General features: G+C 42.3%; 1 protein-coding gene across 15 annotated transcripts in view; it reads right to left on the reverse strand.

Annotated features, from left to right (window-relative positions):
- Brd4 (bromodomain containing 4) overlaps positions 1-20,247 on the reverse strand; it is a 79,696-nt gene that overhangs the window by 34,715 nt on the left and 24,734 nt on the right.

The following is a 20,247-nucleotide window of genomic DNA, read 5'->3' on the forward strand; positions in this document are numbered from 1 at the left end:
TTTAAACTAGAGAAAGGGAGAGGGAGAAGGAGAGGGAGAGGGAGGGGGGAAAGATAGACACAGAGACAGCGACAGAGAGACAGACACACAGACAGTGTCTCCAATAAAGCTGAAGGACAAACCTCCAGTTTGGTTGTTACAATCAGGTTTTCCTAGAAAGCTTACGATATGCCTATAATGCCAAAACTTGAGAGGCTGAGACAAGATCACGAGTTCAGTGCCAACATGGAACAGTCAACGGTCTCAATATACTAACGTGCACACATACCCTCCCACTCCTGATGCTGTACGCTGAACATGTGAGTGTCTCAATATATTAACGTGCACACATACCCTCCCACTCCTGATGCTGTACGCTGAACATGTGAGTGTCTCAATATATTAACATGCACACATACCCTCCCACTCCTGATGCTGTACGCTGAACATGTGAGTGTCTCAATATATTAACGTGCACACATACCCTCCCACTCCTGATGCTGGACGCTGAACATGTGCCCAGTGAGCAAGTGGTGGACAGGCAGGCAACAAAGAGACAGGCTAATAGCCCAGGAGTCTCATCCTCACCGATAATATGGTTAATATCATTACTATATACAACCAGGGGAAATGAAATGCTCTGGGAATTAAGAATCCACCCCCCCCCACTGCAGTGACCCCCACTCTCAAACAGAAACAAAACAAAAACAATCAATAGGAAGGGCCTAGTGATTCCCCTTACAGCATAGAGGGTAACCTATTTAGTCCCTTGGTGAACTCTCCCTTTAATGTCATCCTCACTAGGCCTCAACTACCTATATTCCACAATATGACCACTGATAGACATCCTTGTTGCCATCAGACAGCTTACTGGCTATCTCTGCTAAAAGCACACACGCAGAGTCAGAGACTCACTTAGCTAGTGTGTCTCACCGGAGCTACATGAATTTTGCAACTGACAAGACATTCCGAGTTGGTTAAGCAACACTTTAGGCGATACCATAAAAAAGCCCGGGCTGCTGCTCTAGCCATGAACAGGGAGAGAAGATACTGTACCGAAGACAAGGTATACACATGTGCACTTACGGTGAGGTAAGCAGAGACAAGTCTTGTCAGTACAGTGACAACCGAGGCACTGATCCAGGCAAGAGAGACAGCAACATTTATGAGGAACAAACAGAATGGTAGCTAAGAATCTGACAATTAAGGCAACTGTTTAAGCCAACTTAGGGGCTCAAAAAGTTGCCTCCTTTCCACTTTTATTTCTGACCTGTTAGCAAAGGGCATAAGGCCCCCTATTTACTGAGATAAGAACTAAAAAATGGGGCTGGAGAGATAGCTCAGTGGTTAAGAGCACAGACTGATCTTCCAGAGGTCCTGAGTTCAATTCCCAGCAACCACATGGTGGCTCACAACCATCTGTAATGGGATCCGATGCCCTCTTTGGGTGGTCTGAAGACACCAACAACATCAGTGTACCTACATATATAAAATAAATAAATCTTAAAAAAAAAAAGGACTAGAAAATGGTCAAGGGGCTGGTAGAGAACTCCACATTTTGGTTTCAACCTTAAATGCTCATGACCTAAGTGAATATCCTGAGTCTGAATCTGTTCAAGAAGCAATCCTGCAATAACCTTTCTTGAGTTTAGAGGAATAGGGGGAAAGATAAAACAAGGGTGAACAGTGTGGCACTAACACCAAGGTGTCCCGAGGACATCATGTAAGTGAGAAGGTCACTGCAAGCACTATTAGCACAAAGCAATTGGTCTTTTATTAGACTCTAGTATATTCCTTTCAATGGTGCTATAATTTCTAAAGCTTAACACCTTGTTGTTACTGTAATAAAAAGCAAATATCACAAAAAAGTAAACATAAAGAGGGGAGTAGGTGGTGCCCACAATGGTTCTCAATCTGAGGTTATACCTATTGTATAGTTCTTGAGACAGATGGTCAATAAGAAGTAACTATAATAACATACAGATAAAGTAGTTCTCCTTTCAAAGAAATTATTTTTCCAACAGCAACAGAGCTTTTGGGGCATTAGTAGTTTCACAAAACTAGTGAGTGCTTCCTTTGGCCCGAGTCCATATGAAAAGAAGAACTTTGCCATTTCACACACAGGAGTGTTTGTGCTCAGTATATATGTTGCAATGTATGTAGGCAAGTGTGCCTGCTTTGTAGAGACCCTTGGGTAACTTGAAAATTACCATCACTTATGCATCCACCTTAATTCTTTGAGATGAAAAAAAATCTCCCAATCAAGCCTAGAGTTACCTGGTTTGCAAAGTCTCACTAGCCAACTTGCCCCTGTGGCCAATGTGCCCATCTGACATTCAGTTTCTGAGGATCTGAATTCTAATCCTCATGCCTGAGTACCAAGTACTAAGCCTGAGTTAGTGGGAATATACATTATTATAATAAACATTCTTGCACATGTACATACATATTTCCCAAAGTTCACCAACTCCTGATTGAGTATGCAGTCCTCTCAAGGACATCTTTTATACTGCCTTGCCTCTTATAATTGTGATAAGACTATTTTAGACACAGTTGATATGTGTATCCCAATGGATACAACTGTTGCACCTCATCACCATTGCCAAGAAGTTTAGTAGGTTGAGATCAGCCACATTTGGTTCCAGATCAGATTCCAGCCTTAGTCTCCTGAAGCCCAGTGACTCCTCAATTCTGCCTTGTCGCTTCAAACGTACGTATTTCTTGATATTATAACATATAAACAGCAAAATGCCAGAAAGATAAGGAACAGTTCTGAGTATTGGTTAGCTGGTTAATCGGCCCTAGAGCCTAGAAAAACTCTCCACTTCCAGGGCTGATGATACTTTATGCTCCGCATTATAGACTTGACCTATATTGGCTTGATTAATTCTCACAACAACCTCCTAAGTCAGACAGTGGCATCATCATCTTCACCATGATACCCATGACAACACAAAGGCTAACTAGAGGTCATGTGGAGGGGTTGGAGAGATGGCTCAGCAGGAAGAGCACCAACCTCTTCCAGAGGTTCTCAGTTCAATTCCCAGCAACCACATGGTGGCTCACAACCATCTGTAATGAGATCCAATGACCTCTTCTGTCATGTAGGCTTACATGCAGACAGAGCACTCAGATAGACAGACAGACAGACAGACAGACGGGGGGGGGGGTCATGTAGAGTAGTACATACTTGGTACGCTCTGATCCAGAGCAGCCTCATCAAGCACAGGAGCAATAAGCACGAGTCTCTGCCTTGGCTGGCAGCAGAATATTTCACCCTCAACAGACCTGCACTCAGTGTAGATGTATCCAAACATCACACGGTTCAGGAGCTAGGGCTCCAGCACGATTCTAGTAGTGCTCTCTCCAAATATTTTCACTCCCAATAAGTCAGAACCGAGCCACTTTGTGGTAATTGGCCATCTGTTTACAAGGAGACTTGGATATCATTACAGGCAAAATCTGAAGCACAATTCCCAGTTGAAGCTTGGGATGTAAGAAGAGACAACGAACACAGGTCAAACTTGTTTCCTTCTGACCAATATGGCTAGCTCCAGGCCCATAGGGGAAAATACATTCAAATTTACATATATCCTTAAGACATGGAAAACAGACAGAGAATAACACCTTTTTACAAGTGCAAATACTTGAAAATAAAGCATTTGAGGAAGTGACCCAGTATTCCCAGGAATAAAGGGGGGTGGGGGGGACCCAGGATAATTGGCAAAATACAGTCAGAAAAATGAAACAAAGACTTTATAGGTAAATGAATGGAACTACAAAAGATCATACTGAATAAGGTAATAACCCAGATCCAGAAAGACAAACATCTTCTGTCTCACTGGAGGCTCCTAACTCCTAATCTTCAGATGTGAGTACATACACTGGAGTAACTCCAAAAACCAGGAGGAAAAGGACCATTGCCAGGGTAAGGGGTTGAGGAAACAGAGTGGTGAGTAACAAGGTATGAGTGATCTGATCTGGGTGTGTGTGTGTGTGTGTGTGTGTGTGTGAGAGAGAGAGAGAGAGAGAGAGAGAGAGAGAGAGAGAGACAGACTGACTGACTGAATGAATGAATGAATGAATGACTGAGGGAGGAGAAAAATACAGAATATGACAACAGTAAGAATATCTGAAAAAGCCATAAGGAATCAATCACAGCATTAACTCATTCAGTTTTTATAACTATACATACATAGCTTGAATCAAAGTTTCTCATTTGGGATGGCAGTGGTCCCTCCTACAGACTAAGACCATCTAACAGAAAACCCAACACCATGCAACTCTTCTGAGTTGTTCACCAGTGTTGTTTAAGAGGCTCTCAAACATGTATGCATGTTATTGCTATGCCTTGGGCTGCTCTAGAGAGGTGGAAGGTAAGTTCCTATTTCTGAAGACATCAAGCACTGCAGATACAGGGCCCAGAGGCCCCTGAACTGGAACTAACTTGAATGCCTCCTTACTCAGAACTAGCTTTTCATGGTACCATAAGGCACCATGCAAGCTTCCAAAGAAGGGAAGCAATCAACAATCCTATCTAGCTACAACTCTGTGAAAGCATCAATGACTGGCAGGCACAGCACACAAATCTTGGTAGTAATAGATAGCTCTATAATTGTATTCAGGAGGAAAATTATGCTTGGTATTAGAAAACTAGCCAAGAACCCAGGGCTAGGTGAAGTTATAGATTTGGGAAGAGAAGCTGACTAAAACAGCCCAATCCCTAACTATATTCTAAACCTTTTTTTAAATCTCTACAGATGAGTGCAGTCCTCACTTCTCATCAAGGAAACTTCTCTTTGCAACACAGATAGTAACAACCAACTGAAATGCCACTCCCAATTGGATCTATCTACAAAACACTCTTGCACTTAAAGCTCATGGGACAGTGTGGAAGAGGTAGCAAAAAGATTCTAAGAGCTAGAGGACCAGGGAGCTGGCTGTTAAGACTGTCTCCTGATAACGTCAGAAGCTATACCTGTAAAGTCTCACCAACATGACAGCCTAAACATGAGCTGAACAAGAACAAAAGACATGCTAACGGGGATGGAGGAGTAGTCATGTAGTTCAATCCTAAACAAAGAACTACAGGCAACTAAGAAATGCTCGGAGTGTTAAAAATAATCTTCTCCAGGGAAAAGGACACCAACTGGTTATCCAATACTCAAATGGTCAACCCTGAAAACATAAGAGTAAATTTACATACATTGAGTAGAATAAATATAAATATATGTGTATTAAATATATGCATCTAAACAATCAATTTTTTTAAAGGCCATTATTGTGAAAGCAAGGAGAGGTACACAGGAGGGACTAGAAGGAGAAAGGCAAAGGAGAAATGATGTCATCATATTATAATATCAAAAAGAAAAGAAAAAACTAAACATATAATTTCTCATTAAAAATCAAGTTGCAGCATCTTACCCTGTCCTAGAACATCTCTGCTGAAGTACTGGTTACACAACAAGAATGAGAAGGCCCATTCCTCTCCTGGTCGTAGAGCAGTGTCTACTCCACACTCATGACGACAGCACTGTTTAGCTGTGCAGTATGTGTCAGTGGGGAAGCACAAATGGAATTACTGTTCCATCTGACTGGCTCTTGCAGCTGGTGAGAACAGCGCTCATGACAGGAGCAGACTGCACTGCCTGGAGCCAGGCCAGCGGCTATGTGCCAAGGCTGCTCTTAGAAGCCTTAATCCTTTATTGCTCAGCTTGTATATAACCTGCCCCCCACCCCAAACACATGACAAGTTGGGCCCCATTACCTCAGACTCTGCAGTACTGCAGGCTCTGTGTCTTCACTAGAACCAGATGAGTGAGGGTGGCGATAAGCCAGCCTTCTCGCTAAGGGAATGTGAGATACACTGAAGTTCTGTCTCCCAACTGTAGGGAACATGGGCCAACAAAGATCGTGCAGCCAGGAAGAAGACCAGAAGCCAGGCTGGGTCTGGCTGCAGCCCCATCAACTAGAGTTCCAGTGCTTTTCCCTCAAAAAGCAATAGGCAGGCCAGCTACACTGGGAGTGTGAGAAAGCTGAACTGTTTCCCTCTTCTCTGTAAAGGATGCCAGCAACTTAGAGGGACAAGCAGCAAATGTACAAATAAAAACAACAACTGTTACATACAAGTTACATCATAACTGTTAAATCTGGGCAGAAAGATGCATGAACTTAAAATGTTTAAGCAACATACATGAAAATAACGAAAATCAAACCAGACCAAGCACTGGTATGGACACAGTGAAGACTGCTGGGTAACTTTCCCTGTACAGAACCCTAAATAATCTCTCAAAGTAATTCATTCTTCTGTTGTTAACACAGTGGGAAAGCAACCATGGACAAGAAAACAGGTAAGCCCAGTCACAGAGGAATAAAACTCCAGGGCCAGTTTGGAGGCTCTGTTCCACACATTTCTAGACTTTCTGAAGAAAAGGAAAAGGAAAATATTTGGTTTTTTTTGAAACAGGGTTTCTCTGTGCAGCCCTTGCTATTTTGGAACTCACTCTGCAGACCAGGCTGTCCTTGAATCCAGAGATCCACCCACCCCTCCCCTAAGTGCTGGAATTAAGGGCAATGCAAGCTTCATTCCCGGCTAATAAAAAGTTCATTAAAAATTTTTTTTCAGGGATGGAGAGATGGCTCAGCGGTTAGAGCACTGACTGCTCTTCCAGAGGTCCTGAGTTCAATTCCCAGCAACCACATGGTGGCTCACAACCAAGTGTAATGGGTTCTAATGTCTTCTTCTGGTGTGTCTGAAGACAGCTACAGTGTACTCGTATAAATAAAAATAAATCTTTAAAAAAATGTTTTCAGCGGGTTGGGGATTTAGCTCAGTGGTAGAGCGCTTGCCTAGGAAGCGCAAGGCCCTGGGTTCGGTCCCCAGCTCCGAAAAAAAAAAAAAAAAAATGTTTTCAGATGATGTTAGGTTCAGATGAACAGACACATGGAACAACAGAAAAAAAGCAGATGTGGTGGCAGGTCTGTGAATACCTATAGCTATTTACACTTAAAAAAACAAAAAAAACCTAACAACAACAAAAACCCACCACACATATAAAAACAGCAAGTTAAGCACCCATGCACTCTGCTGGAGTCCATATGCATGCCAATACTATTATCAAGCTCTTGTTATGAAGCTATTGTTTGTGGAAGGCAGAGTTGACACAAACAAGGTCTCACTATGTAGCTCTGACTATTCTGAAACTCACTATGTAGACAAGGCTAGCCTCAAACTCAGAGATCCACTTGTCTCTGCCCCACAAGTGTTGAGATTAAAGGCATGTTCCACTACACCCATGTTATATGGGTTGATTTCTAGGCTCTTAAAAAATACTTACTTTATGTAATATGAACGTTTATGTCTGCATCTAGGTATGTGTATCACATGTGTGCCTGCTGTCTTCAAAGGCCCAAAGGGGGCATCAGATCTTCTGGAACTAGAACCATAAATGACTGTGAATCCCAATGTGGGTGGTGTTATGAACTGAACCCTGACCAGTTTATCCTCCTAGCCCCGATTTCTAGGCACTTTCCTGCCTTACATCTGATCATGAACTCCAACTATACAGGACGGAGAAGGAAGTAAAATGAACACAGGAAGTTAATACAAAATTAATGTCAGACTTATGAAGACTCCAGGCCTTCAAAGGAATAAGTGAACAGTAACCCAAAGCCAGAAGATCCCAGTTAGTCACAGCAGACAGTATCTAAAATGAGATGTCCATATCCAATACAAACCAGAGGATATAGAAAAAGCCAGTTCTAAACCCTCATAGATGCCTTTGAAGACAATGAAGCTCCTAAATATGCATACAGGTCAAGGAGATTATTGGCTTCCTAAAAAAAGGTCACCAGAGACCTCAGCCAGTGCTCTATTTTAGATCGTATAGACAATTTAATCAAGTCAGCTGGAGGGGGTGCTTGGATTTAAACTGATGCCTTCACAGTAACTTCCAGCATGAATAGAGGCTAAAATAAACCCTATATCATTTTAAATGACAATAGTTAAAAGCAGAAAACAAAAAAAAAAAAAAATCACTTGACTAAGAGCCATGACTTTGCAAGAAATAATGTTGCTACTTGACACTAATTCTACCTACTTCCACAAAGCAACCCACAAAAATCAAGGACCCCAATTCAACACTAGTAAGAGAGAGGATAGAAGTGGTACAGAAAAAAATAATCACGTTAAGGTAAGACAGGTCTCCTTTCCTCTTGGGGTTCCTAATCCTCTTCCTTCCTCTTGTCTCTGTGAGAGGGCAATGATAACCAGTCCCTCCCTGGCGCATCTAGGTATCCAGAGGCACCTCGGGAGCACCCAGGTTGGCATCTGAGACTCAGAATCTGTAAGTGTACTCCACTGCAGACTATCTGTCTTCTGGGTCTAATTAAGAAAAAGTTAGGCTAGAGACACAGTTCAGGTGGTAGTCACACCATTTGGACATGGCAGCACATGCCTCTCTACCTATAACCCCAAGACAGGGGTGGGTAGAACCAAGAAAATCAGAAGTTTAAAATCATCACCCAGTTTGAGGCCTACTTGGGATACACTAACTCCTACTCTAACCCCCCCCCCCAAAAAAAACACACAACACTAAGAGGAAACCAGCATTCACTGACAGGGAGCTTTCAGCCAAAGCAAACTAAATCTAGGTACAGACTATTACACATATCACTCCCCAGATGAACACTTCATAGAACAACTTGTTGCTTCTGTATTGAACACTTTGGGGGGGGGGGACTAATTTTCATAGAGGGCCAGGAAAGTGAAAGAAAATTGGCTGGGGCTGGGGGAGGCTCTATGTAGTCTGTCTCTAAGGATGGCTCAGCTGAGACTCCTAGTAGTGCAGTATACAGAGCCTGAAGTGGCCACCTCCTATGGCCAGGCAGGACTCCCAGTAGAGAGATAAAGAAACCAACCCACCCACAAAACCTTTCACCCAAAATTTGTCCTGCCTACAGGAAGTACAGGAACAAAGATGGAGCAGAGACAGAGACTTGGAACCCATCCCATGGGCAAGAACCAATCCCTGACACTATTAATCCCCGACAGACACTATTAATGATATGCTCGCAGACTGTCCCCTGAAAGGCTCCACCTAGCAGCTGACCGAAACAGATGCAGAGCTTCATAGCCAAGCATCAGACCTAGCTATGGAGTTGGGGCTTGTAGAAGAACTGGAAGAAGAACTGAGGAACCCAGAGTGGGCAGGGAATTCACAAGATCAACAGAGTCAACTAACTTGGACCTTTGGGGGCTCCCAGAGACCGAACCACCAACCAAGGAGGCTAGACCTAGACACCCCACATATATGTATAGCAAATGTGCAGCTTGGCCTTCATGCAGCTTACCCTGAATCTGTTGCCTGCCTGTGGACCTGTGCCACTACCCAGGCTGTCTCGCCTGGCCTCAGTAGGAAAGAATATAGCTAGTCCTGCAGAGTCTTGAGGTGCCAAGGTAGCAATAGAAGACCTCCCCTTCTCAGAGGTGATGAGAGATGGGGAAGGGGACAGTATGAAAGGGGACACTGAGAGGTGAGGAGGGGGCTGTGATCAGGACATAAAATGGACGGAAGGAAGGAAGGAAGGAAGGAAGGAAGGAAGGAAGGAAGGAAGGAGGGAGGGAGGGAGGGAAAAAGAATGAAACACACAGGGCATACACATACTCCAGAGGAGAAAAAGAAATAGAAAACTACCTTTGTTTCACTTTTATTCTCTATTTCATTATCTGTTTCCCATCTCCTGGCTAATAAAATAGTTCCTAGTATAGGAAAAACAAAAAAGAAAAAAAAGTTAAAAGATCTTAAACAGTCGGGTTTGAGTAGGAACAATAGTAGTTGTTAAAACTACTTGTTAAGGGGTTGGGGATTTAGCTCAGTGGTAGAGCGCTTGCCTAGCGAGGGCAAGGCCCTGGGTTCGGTCCCCAGCTCTGAAAAAAAGAAAAAAGAAGAAAAAAAAAAAAAACTACTTGTTAAAATGAGGCCCACTTAGTTCTTAGTTAGGGTTTCCACTGCTGTGAAGAGACACCATGACCAAGGCAACTTGTATAAGAAACAATATTTAATTGAGGTTGGCTTGCATTTTTGGATGTTCAATCCATTAACATCATGGCAGGAAGCAAAGCAGCATACAGGTAGACATGGTACTAGAGAAGAACTGAGAGTTCTGCATCTTGATCCAACTGCAGCCAGGAGAAACTGACTCTTCCCCACTAGGTGAAGCTTCAAAGTTCACCCCAGTATTGATACACTTCCTCTTACAAGGCCACACACACCTCCTAACAGGGCCACTTCCACTTCCCAAGGGCCAAGCATATTCAAACCACATTCACCTTGATATAAAATGCAGAGAAAATGGAATCACACATTACAGCTTTTCCAGATAGATTTCCCGCACTCTTGATGTCTTACCCAGGGCAGGGAGGAGTTCTAATCACAGTAACCTGCCCTCTATGCCATGAGGTAAGAGATTTGGCTGATTCGCTGCCTTCCATGAGTTTACCTCAACACAGTGCTAAGAAAGCAGAGACTGGGTGCTCACCGCCTGAGATCTCATTAGGACACATGAAATACCAGCCAAGAATTCGCCCAAGAAGAAAGGCCCAGAGACTTCAGCATCATTTAGAAAGGAGAGTAAAAGGGTCTGGTGGAGTGCCCCCAAAATGGAAATTGCATCAATGACATTGTGTCTATGTATATCCAACACAAATGTGATAAGTCACGTGGCACATTAACATAAAAAGGGGAGATTAAAGTTAACAATTTGCTTGGTAAACCCCTACGCTCAAATTTTTCAATATATGATCACTTTTTATAACAACAACATGAATTACTGGCTAGGCTACGTTTTTAGGCCAGCCAGGTCTTCCAAAACAACAAAAGAGGCAGAGTTGGGGAAAGTAAGATCCTTCAGTGGGTAAAAGGGTTTACTGTAGAAGCCTGACAACCTGTGTTTGATCGATCCTCATAACCCACAGGAGGAAAACCAACACCCAAAAGTTATCCTCTGATTTTCACATAAGCACCTGCATTCTTTTGCAAACCCAAAATATAATTTTAAAAATCATTTAATATTGCAGACCTAATCTTTTTTTTTTTTTTTTTGGTTCTTTTTTTCGAAGCTGGGGACCGAACCCAGGGCCTTGCGCTTCCTAGGCAAGCGCTCTACCACTGAGCTAAATCCCCAACCCCCTGCAGACCTAATCTTAGCACTCCGCACTGTGCATCTTGACTTTGAGGCAATTTTTTCATTCGAAAATACATGATTGGGACTGGGCATATAGACCTTAGGAGTAGTTAGTTAGATGCAGAAACTTTTATTTCAAGTCCCAGCACTGCACACACTTAATGCTAGCAGTGCATGCCTGTAATTCAGAATGCTTCCTTCAACGAAAACCATGTAATAAGTGTAAATGGGAGAAGATATTTTTGGAAACAATCCAGGAGATCTCAATAAGTGATAAAAAAATTTTTTTCAGTTTTCCTGTTTTTCTGCTAAGGTATTAAGAGGACAAGGCCCAAATCTCATGCTTGGTTTGAGTCAGGATCTATCTTTGTATCCCTGGCTGGTCTGGAACTAATAACTCTGTAGACCAGGCTGGCCTCAAACTCAAAGAGATCCTCAGCACTGAGACTGAAGGTACGAGCCACACACAAGCCAGCTCTCCTTACCCTTTCAGAGATGTCACTGACACAGAGCAGCCCGATCTGGTCTCTAGGTGCCCCTGCTTTGGCCTCGGAGCTTTAAGTGCGTTCCTGTTACTATACAGTAACCACATTAACCACATTACTACACATTAACCACACCGCACATCTCTAGCTCTCTGCACTTCTCTCATTTCAGTTCCACCCAACTACATTCCATATCTACAAGCCTCACTTGAGTGGAACTTCATGGCTTATTTCATTTAAATAAATATGTATTTATGCATCCTGCATACATGCCTGGTGACAAAGAGGTCAGAAGAAAGACTCTAATCCCATGGAACTAGAATCACAGATGGTTGTAAGCCACCTTATAGGTGCTGGAAAAAAAAAAACAGGAGTTCTCTGTTAGATCAGCCAGTGCTCTTAACCATCAAGCTATCTTCCTAGCGCCACCCCAACTCCTTATTTTTACAGTTTGTATGGTTATTGTGAACCATGCTGTTACATAGGTAGGTATAGGTGTACAAATACCCATTTACATCCCTGACTACAAGGCATGTCCTCCTGTTTGTCTTCTGAGACAAAGTTGCCCAGGTAGGCCTTGAATTCATGATCATCCAGCTCTGCCTTCTAAGTATCTAAATTAGAAACATGCACCACCACACCCAACAAAAATGTCATTATTTTAGCATGCATGTGCAGACAGGTAGGGGGGAAGGGGCATGCTTATAGGCCTGAAGTTGATACTGGATATCTTTTTGCAATCTACTTTAAGATAGGATCTCTCTATTGAGCGCAGAGCTTGATGATCACCTAGTCTAACTACCCAGCTTATCCTGGTGATCCTGTCTTTGCTTCATTAATGTTAGAATAACAGATGGCGGCTACACCTCCATGGCTTTCACAAAGGTTCTGGGATCTCAATTCTGCTCCTCAGGTTTGCACAGGGAGTTCTGAGGAGACTAAAAAGAAAAGACCCTGCACCCACTAGGATGGCAATTTCTCCAGCTTACTTAGGGTAGGCATTATACAAATCCTTTAAGAAGCTTGTTGAGAGGAAGGAAAATAAGTTTAGCATAGAGGCTCCTAAAGGAACAAAACCAAACCACAAAGGGGAAGGAGGTGCTAAAGGCATAAATCAGTGTAGAGTACAGATTTATCTCGCATAAGGCCCTAGTATCCATCCCTAGTGCACACATCCTCCAAGACAGGTGAGAAAAGACTGGGCTAAGACTCAAAAATAACTCAAGAGCCTAAAAGGACTGGATTCAACATCAAGACCAAAGGCGACATAGCACGACAGGTTAGAAGTGGCAGAGAAAGACTTTACCGTCTTAGGCTGTTGTAACTTATGTCCTCCAAAAGCCAAACTGTACATGCAAAGGGAGAAGCAGAAACCACTCTAAAAATATTAAAGTGTGATACAGAAGAGGCTTCCACACATGGCTGAGACTGAAGGAAATTTTTTCTTTTAAGGACTTATTTTATGTATATGAGTATACTGTCACTGACTTCAGACACACCAGAAGAGGGCATCAGATGCCATTACAGATGGTTGCGAGCAGACGTGGTTATTGGGAATTGGACTCAGGACCTCTGGAAGAGCAGTCAATGCTCTTGACCACTGAGCCATCTCTCCAGCCCCTGTCAGGCCATTTTCTACACATTTCTGCCCGTTCTGTAATGGAGAACCTGACATGCGCCTGACTCTGGTGTTTATCTCCTTACAGGGAAATCGGCCTTACCCTGGGCTGCAGCCGTGAACATGGAGGCTACCTTGGCTCTGCTGAAAAATGAAGCCAATAAGTACATGCAGTCAGTGTTCTTAATCACTCGCCACCTCTCTAGCCCTGACAGAACATCTTAGAACAAACAAGAAAAATACACTAAAGAAAAAGGGATAACCAATCAATCTAGAAAGTTTCAGAGTCTTTTTTTTTGTTGTTGTTGTTGTTGTTGTTCTTTTTTTCGGAGCTGGGGACCGAACCCAGGGCCTTGCGCTTCCTAGGTAAGCGCTCTACCACTGAGCTAAATCCCCAGCCGAAAGTTTCAGAGTCTTAACAAGTAAATATATTTATACTATGATAGGCTTTTCAGCCCCTTAGATGGCTTTTCCAGGAGGATACAGAAAAGTTAGCATCCTCACCCACACCCCTCTCACGCTGCAATAGCTGAGCAGCTTGTGGTACATAACCCAGTGCTCTGTCACACGTGAGGGGACATTCAGGACCCTTCACAGCAGTACCAAGAGCGGGAAGTTAAGGCACCTTCTCTAGCAGACAGAGAAAGTCAGACTTCTAAGCATACTGTTCTGTGAATGAGTTCTTTGATGAGCTGAAAAACATGCTTACCAAACCATCTGCTTAAAGAACAGAAAGGTTATAGGAATAGACTCCTGAGCCCTCCTAAGGTGGCAAATATGACCATGAGAATACCCATCTCCATCAAAGCAACTCCCACAGACATGCACTCCAATAAGCCCCTCCCTCTGTCCAAAACAATCCAAAAGAAAACAGCCCAAACAAATGAAATGAAATGCTTGTGGGTCTGGAGAAATGGCTCAACTTTTCTTCCTAAGGAAGAACCAGGTTCTATTCCCAGCACCTACATGGCAGCTCACATCTGCCTGTAACTCCAGTTCCAGGGGATTCAATATCCTCACACAGACATATATGCAGGCAAAATACCAATGCAGGAAGGAAGGAAGGAAGGGAGGAAGGGAGGGAGGGAGGGAGGAAGGAAGGTGGTTCTAGTGTTCTACCTCAGCTTGTCTTTGTTAGTTAGCTCTCTCTCTCTCTTTTTTTTTTTTTTTTCCCGGAGTTGGGGCCCGAACCCAGGGCCTTGAGCTTGCAAGGCAAGCGCTCTACCACTGAGCTAAATCCCCAACCCCTAGTTAGCTCTCTCTTACCCCCACTCTCATGTCTAGGTTCAATTAACTGATGCTTAAGTCAAAAGCCGATCAGGAGGTGGGTGTTATCACCAAATAATTCCAGGAGAAAACTTGGTTTTTAGCTAGTGTTGCACATCTGTTGAAGCAAGTTCAAGGGCAGCCTCAGTCACACGAGACCCTCTCTCAAAATAAAAAACAAACAAAAAACCCTCCAAGATATATGTATTTGTTTTCGTGCCCCCAACCTGAAAATAAGAGCATTTTTCCTTACTCTGAACTGTTCCATGTAACTTAAATCTAACAAAATAGAACATGAGCTAGGAGACTGAAGCACCTTGTAACTGGGTCTGGACAGCGGGCAACCTCACAAGGTGACACAGGTGCTTACTTCAGCAGTAAGAGGCTTGGGTCAAGAAAAGCTTCCTGAGGCAGTAGGTGAAGGTTGAGAAGTAGTCACATTCTCAATCACAAAAAGGATATACAGTAGTCAATGGTAAAAATTTGTACTAGCCAAGCCTGAAGACATGCCTTTAAGCCCAGAAGCAGAGGCAGGGGGATCTCTTGAGTTCAAGGGTAGCCTGGTCTACTTCGAGTTACAAGCCAGTGAAGTTATACAGTTAATGAAAAAATGATTAATTTTTAAAAATTATACTGGATAAGTTCAAATCTCTTCAAAAAGTAGCAATGACTTACAACAGAATTTTAGATATGCCTTCAACTAATCCTGTTATCAAGGTAGACACAAAAATAGAATCTGCTCCCTTGGAGTTCACTAGTTGCCATAGAAATGGCATCAAAATGCATTACTTTCGGGGTTGGGGATTTAGCTCAGTGGTAGAGCGCTTGCCTAGGAAGCGTAAGGCCCTGGGTTCAGTCCCCAGCTCCGAAAAAAAGAACAAAAAAGAACAAAAAAAAAAAAAAAAAAAAAAAAAGCATTACTTTCAGGTGAAGAAATATACTATGGGTGCTGAAAAACAAAAGCCTTATTAAATCTAGTATAAACTTACACCCTTTAATGATAAAAAGCGGTGCAAGAACAACCCCAAAACACCACCCAAATAAATAAATGCCCTAAGCCCGAGAGAAGACTTTTCCATCATTTTAACACAGAACACCAAACCATGGGAGAATCTACGCAAAGTGGACTGCCCTCTCCTCCAGGGCCCAGCCACCATATTCTGTGCCTCCAGGTTCTAGTTCTGTCCTACAGAGTCTGAATTCATAGAATCCACACACATCCCCAATACAGCACTTTTCATGTTTCTATTGTTCCTTTTTCATTCTAAGACATGTTTTTAAAACATGACATCCAACAACCCACAGGAGTCCCTCCTGGAGCTGGCTCACTTCCTTTCCTGTGTCCTCTTAGAGAGACATCTATTAAAGAGGGGAGGGGATCTTGAGTTACAGAGGTAAAAGAATACGTGACTACTGCAGCAGGACCTAGATGGAAAATAAGCACCATGACACAATGAATACCACAGAAGTGGGCTGGAGAGATGGCTCAGCAGTTAAGAGCACTGACTGCTCTTCCAGAGGTCCTGAGTTCAATTCCCAGCAACCACAGGGTGGCTCACAACCATCTGTAATGGGATCTGATGCTCTCTTCTGGTGTGTCTGAGGACAGCTACAGTGGACTCACATACATACAATAAATTATTCTTAAACAAAAACAAACAAACAAACAAACAAACAAACAAAAAACCACAAAAGCCCTCTCAATGAGTTAACAGTAAGGATGTAAAGTGCTCCTCCAATCCATCCACTGTTTAGAGCTACCTGCTCACTAACAAATATTTATAAGGGCTGCTTCTGAGTTTTGATTGCCTCTCTCTTACCCGCCCCCCCAAAAAAGTTGCTTGTAAGATAAAGAGGAGACTGCACACAAAGCAATAGTTGGCCTGAGGATGACTTCATCACCTCATTTCTGTCATTTGAAATGTGTACTACTGGATCTCTCACTCACCCACTCAACAAATAACTTATTTATTACATATTCTGTTGCTCTACAAGATCTGATTCCAAAACATTTGTCCTCACGGCCCCAGACAGACAGCCCCTTGGGAATAAAGTAGATGCTAAGAAAAGAGGAAGAGGAGGAGCAAAGGATTGAGAGCCAGGTGAGGTGAAATGGGACTTTTATACTGAGGCTCTGTGGTGTATCTTTTCTCATTCCCTCCACAGAATAATAAATGGAAATGGCACTACACAGTCCACCAAGGGGAAGAAATGTCCCTCACTAGAACATGCCATTCAAGTGCTAAGTAATCTAAACCTGATTTCCCAGCTTTAAGATAAGACTGTGGAATCTCAGCTACAGCTTCCAGTCTTCAACAGCTACAATCCCAAGTGTAAAGCTAAAGAAAAAGTAGTCAATCTATTACTTTGCATAAGACAATTCATTAAGCCAAGCCTACATTACAACTTTGGTGGTTCATTGTACATTTTGCTATTTTACCTACTAATTGCTATGCCAACAATAATGTGCGATCCTGAATCCCAACCTCTCAAGCAAGTTACAGTGAGCAAACCCAGAGGCTTATGCGGCTGCATTTTCAGATATACACAATTCCTTCTGTGCAGAGGGGCATCCTCCTAAATAGACCCTTTAATTAAGCATTGCTGAGTGAGAGGCACAGAACAACCCAGTCAGAATTTTTATCTCTCCAGTATGTTCTATATTTAGAACAAAGAGAAGTCAAAAAGAGAAGCCACTATGCATAAATTGATCTCACTCAGTTTACTCTCATTTTTCTTTCTTTCTTTCTTTTTTTTTTTTTTTTTTTTTTGGTTCTTTTTTTTCGGAGCTGGGGACCGAACCCAGGGCCTTGCGCTTCCTAGGCAAGCGCTCTACCACTGAGCTAAATCCCCAACCCCTTACTCTCATTTTTCACCCCAAAACTTGATCTTTTTCACTTTATAAATTATGGAACCAATAACAAGACCAGACACAAACTGAACAGTAGAGACTTAGCCTCAGCCAACAACAAAAGGGAGAAATTCACCTCCAAATCACTCTCAACTTCAAGGGATGGAGGTTACAGATGTAAAGTAAAATAAATGAGGTGGGATAGGCTAACAGAGGAAAAGAATGTTCACATCTTTTGGAAAATTTTTAGGAATTCGGGTGGCATCACTTTCTTCCATCTCAACAGAGGCCACGGTACTCATCAACTGTCATATGCTTAGGGTAGGGCACAATTCCACTCGGAGGGAATTATAAATAAGTAATTCCTTACTTAATCTTACTTAATCTGGCAGTCATTCTCACAGCCATTTTAATTATTTATTTTTATGTATATTGATGTTTTGCCTATGTGTAGGTCTGGGTGAGGGTACTAGATCTCCTGGAACTGAGGTCACAGTTTTGAGCTGTCCTGTGGGGGGTCAGGAATTGCACCCAGGTCCCCTGGAAGAACAGCCCATGCTCTTAATGAACTATCATTTATCTCTCCTGCCCCACTGAAAGTCATTTCCAAGTCTAGTTTCAGCTAGAACCTACTACAGAAAGACTTCTACACCATAGACATCCTGTCCCACAAAGATAACATTAAGGAAGGTAGGTGCTTCTCAACCTTGATAATGCTACAGCCTCATGCTGTGGTGACCCCCAATTATTTTGCTGCCAGTTCACAGCTGTAATTTACTACTTTTATGAATTGCGTATTATTTTTTGATAGATGAGACCCCCATGATAGGGTCATTCTCTTCCTACCAGAGGGTCTTGACCCACAGGTCTCACAAACAAAACAAGTAACAAAACAGATCAAGATAGGATAAAAATTCAGCTAGATCACCTAGGCAGTACTCAAGGAAACAAATATCTAGAAACGAAACAAAGAGTTCTGTTTCACAGCCATCTGAGGCTCATATGAGTTATCTATACTGTGGAAGATCTCTTTTTTTGCTGGAAATGGTAAGCCAAGAAGCCAGTTGTTATTTAAACTATTTAGTGTAATACAGAGAAAATGGCTTATCCAAAGAAGGTTCTTTGGGCAAATAAAACATTTCTCCAGATATGAATGAATGTATTCTATTCCACAATTTTGGACTTGAAAGATTCTGGGAAGACAACTCTGCTCATGGCTAATGACAAGAATCCTTTCAAAGACCCTTGAACGGTGGATCTGACCAAGACCACATTGCTGCAGAAACACCTAAGAACCTGAGATCAACAGCTATCCACTGCCAAAGCCAACAACTCAAGGAGGCTACTACAGCATTGCCCAGAGAAATGACACACCCAACCAAAAAGATAAGCTGCAGTCTCCAGTCCCTAATACTTGAGAGCCTACCCTTCCCCTGCTCCTTGGGAAGTTTCTAAGACCAGCCTGGGCCTGGTCTCAAATAAAAAAATACCTTTAACTCAAAACAAAGTTTAAGTACCCATGAAAGAACAAGATTTATAAAGCAGACCTGAGGCTGGGCAGTGGAGGCAAAGGCAGGTGAATCTATAAGTTCAAGGTCAATCTGGTCTTCAGAACAAGTTCCAGGACAGCCAAGCCTACACAGAAATACCCTGTCTCCAAAAACAAAACAAAAACAAAAAAACCCCAAAACCAACAACAAAAAGAGGCCTGAAAATACAACAGTTCAACTTATTAATTACACCAGAGTGGGTAGTTTAAGAATTCCTGACCAATTGTATTTCACAACATTGCCCCAAATAAGCCACAGGAAGGTGGTACTTAGTAAAAATATGGTGACAACAAGCAACAAGTCAATACCAGCTATGCTGTTTCACAAAACAAAAATTCAGTCAAGACTTTATAACTGACAGGAGAGTGCAAAAGCCTATAATCCTTGATAGGTACACTCACCGACTATCTCAGAACACTGCACATCATCAATAGAAGGACCAAGGAGACAAAGGCAGGTATGTACAGGCCAGTCTAGGTTACACACTGAAAGCATATGACTCAGTAGGGCTAAGTACATTTACACTGTAATACAGTCATCATTCAGATTCTTCTTCAAAACTTGCCCATCACACAACACAAAGTCTGCTCACAAAATATTAACTCCTTTCTCCTGTCTCTGGAAACCACTGCTCTACCTTTATCTATATGATTGCACAAATATCTCTGAGTAGAAAAACACCATCATTTATCTACTTGTCTCTGGATATTTCCATTTGGTATAATGTGATCTGGACCAACCCATGATATAACATGTGACGGTTTCCCTTTTAAGTCTGAAGGATACTACACTTCATAGGAATAATTATATTTTGCATATTTTTCACCTTTCCTACAGATGGACAGTTACAGTTGTTTCTGTTTTATTCTGTTAACAGGCTTTCATTATAAAGCCCATGCTAACCTAAAGCTTTTGAGCCTCCAGGAATATTGAACAGTACAATCATAGTGGCAAAGGTACTTTTACTCAATGTTAAAAAAAAAAAAGTATCAAAAGTTCATTCATTGAAAACTTTCCATATCAAATGACAGACAGAAATAGCTTCAACATTGAGGATGGTAAGAATTAATTTCACCAACCAAAGCAGCCAACTGGACCATAAGAAAACAAACTATCATTATCTCTACCTTCAAATAACAAACTGATGCTCAACAAGAGAAATCTAGCAACAGGTATTAAAAAAAAAAAAAAAAAGTCACACAAATCCAGAAGTACAATTTGCCTAGGATGTATCTCATCTCACAGACTGTGGGTTTGAATTTACAACTCAGCTCCTGACACAGTGTAGGACCAGAAAGTGGCAGTATGCAGAAC

The sequence above is a fragment of the Rattus norvegicus genome, chromosome 7 (assembly GCF_021556685.1).
Source record: "Rattus norvegicus strain SHRSP/BbbUtx chromosome 7, alternate assembly SHRSP_T2T, whole genome shotgun sequence".
Classification (NCBI taxonomy): domain Eukaryota; kingdom Metazoa; phylum Chordata; class Mammalia; order Rodentia; family Muridae; genus Rattus; species Rattus norvegicus.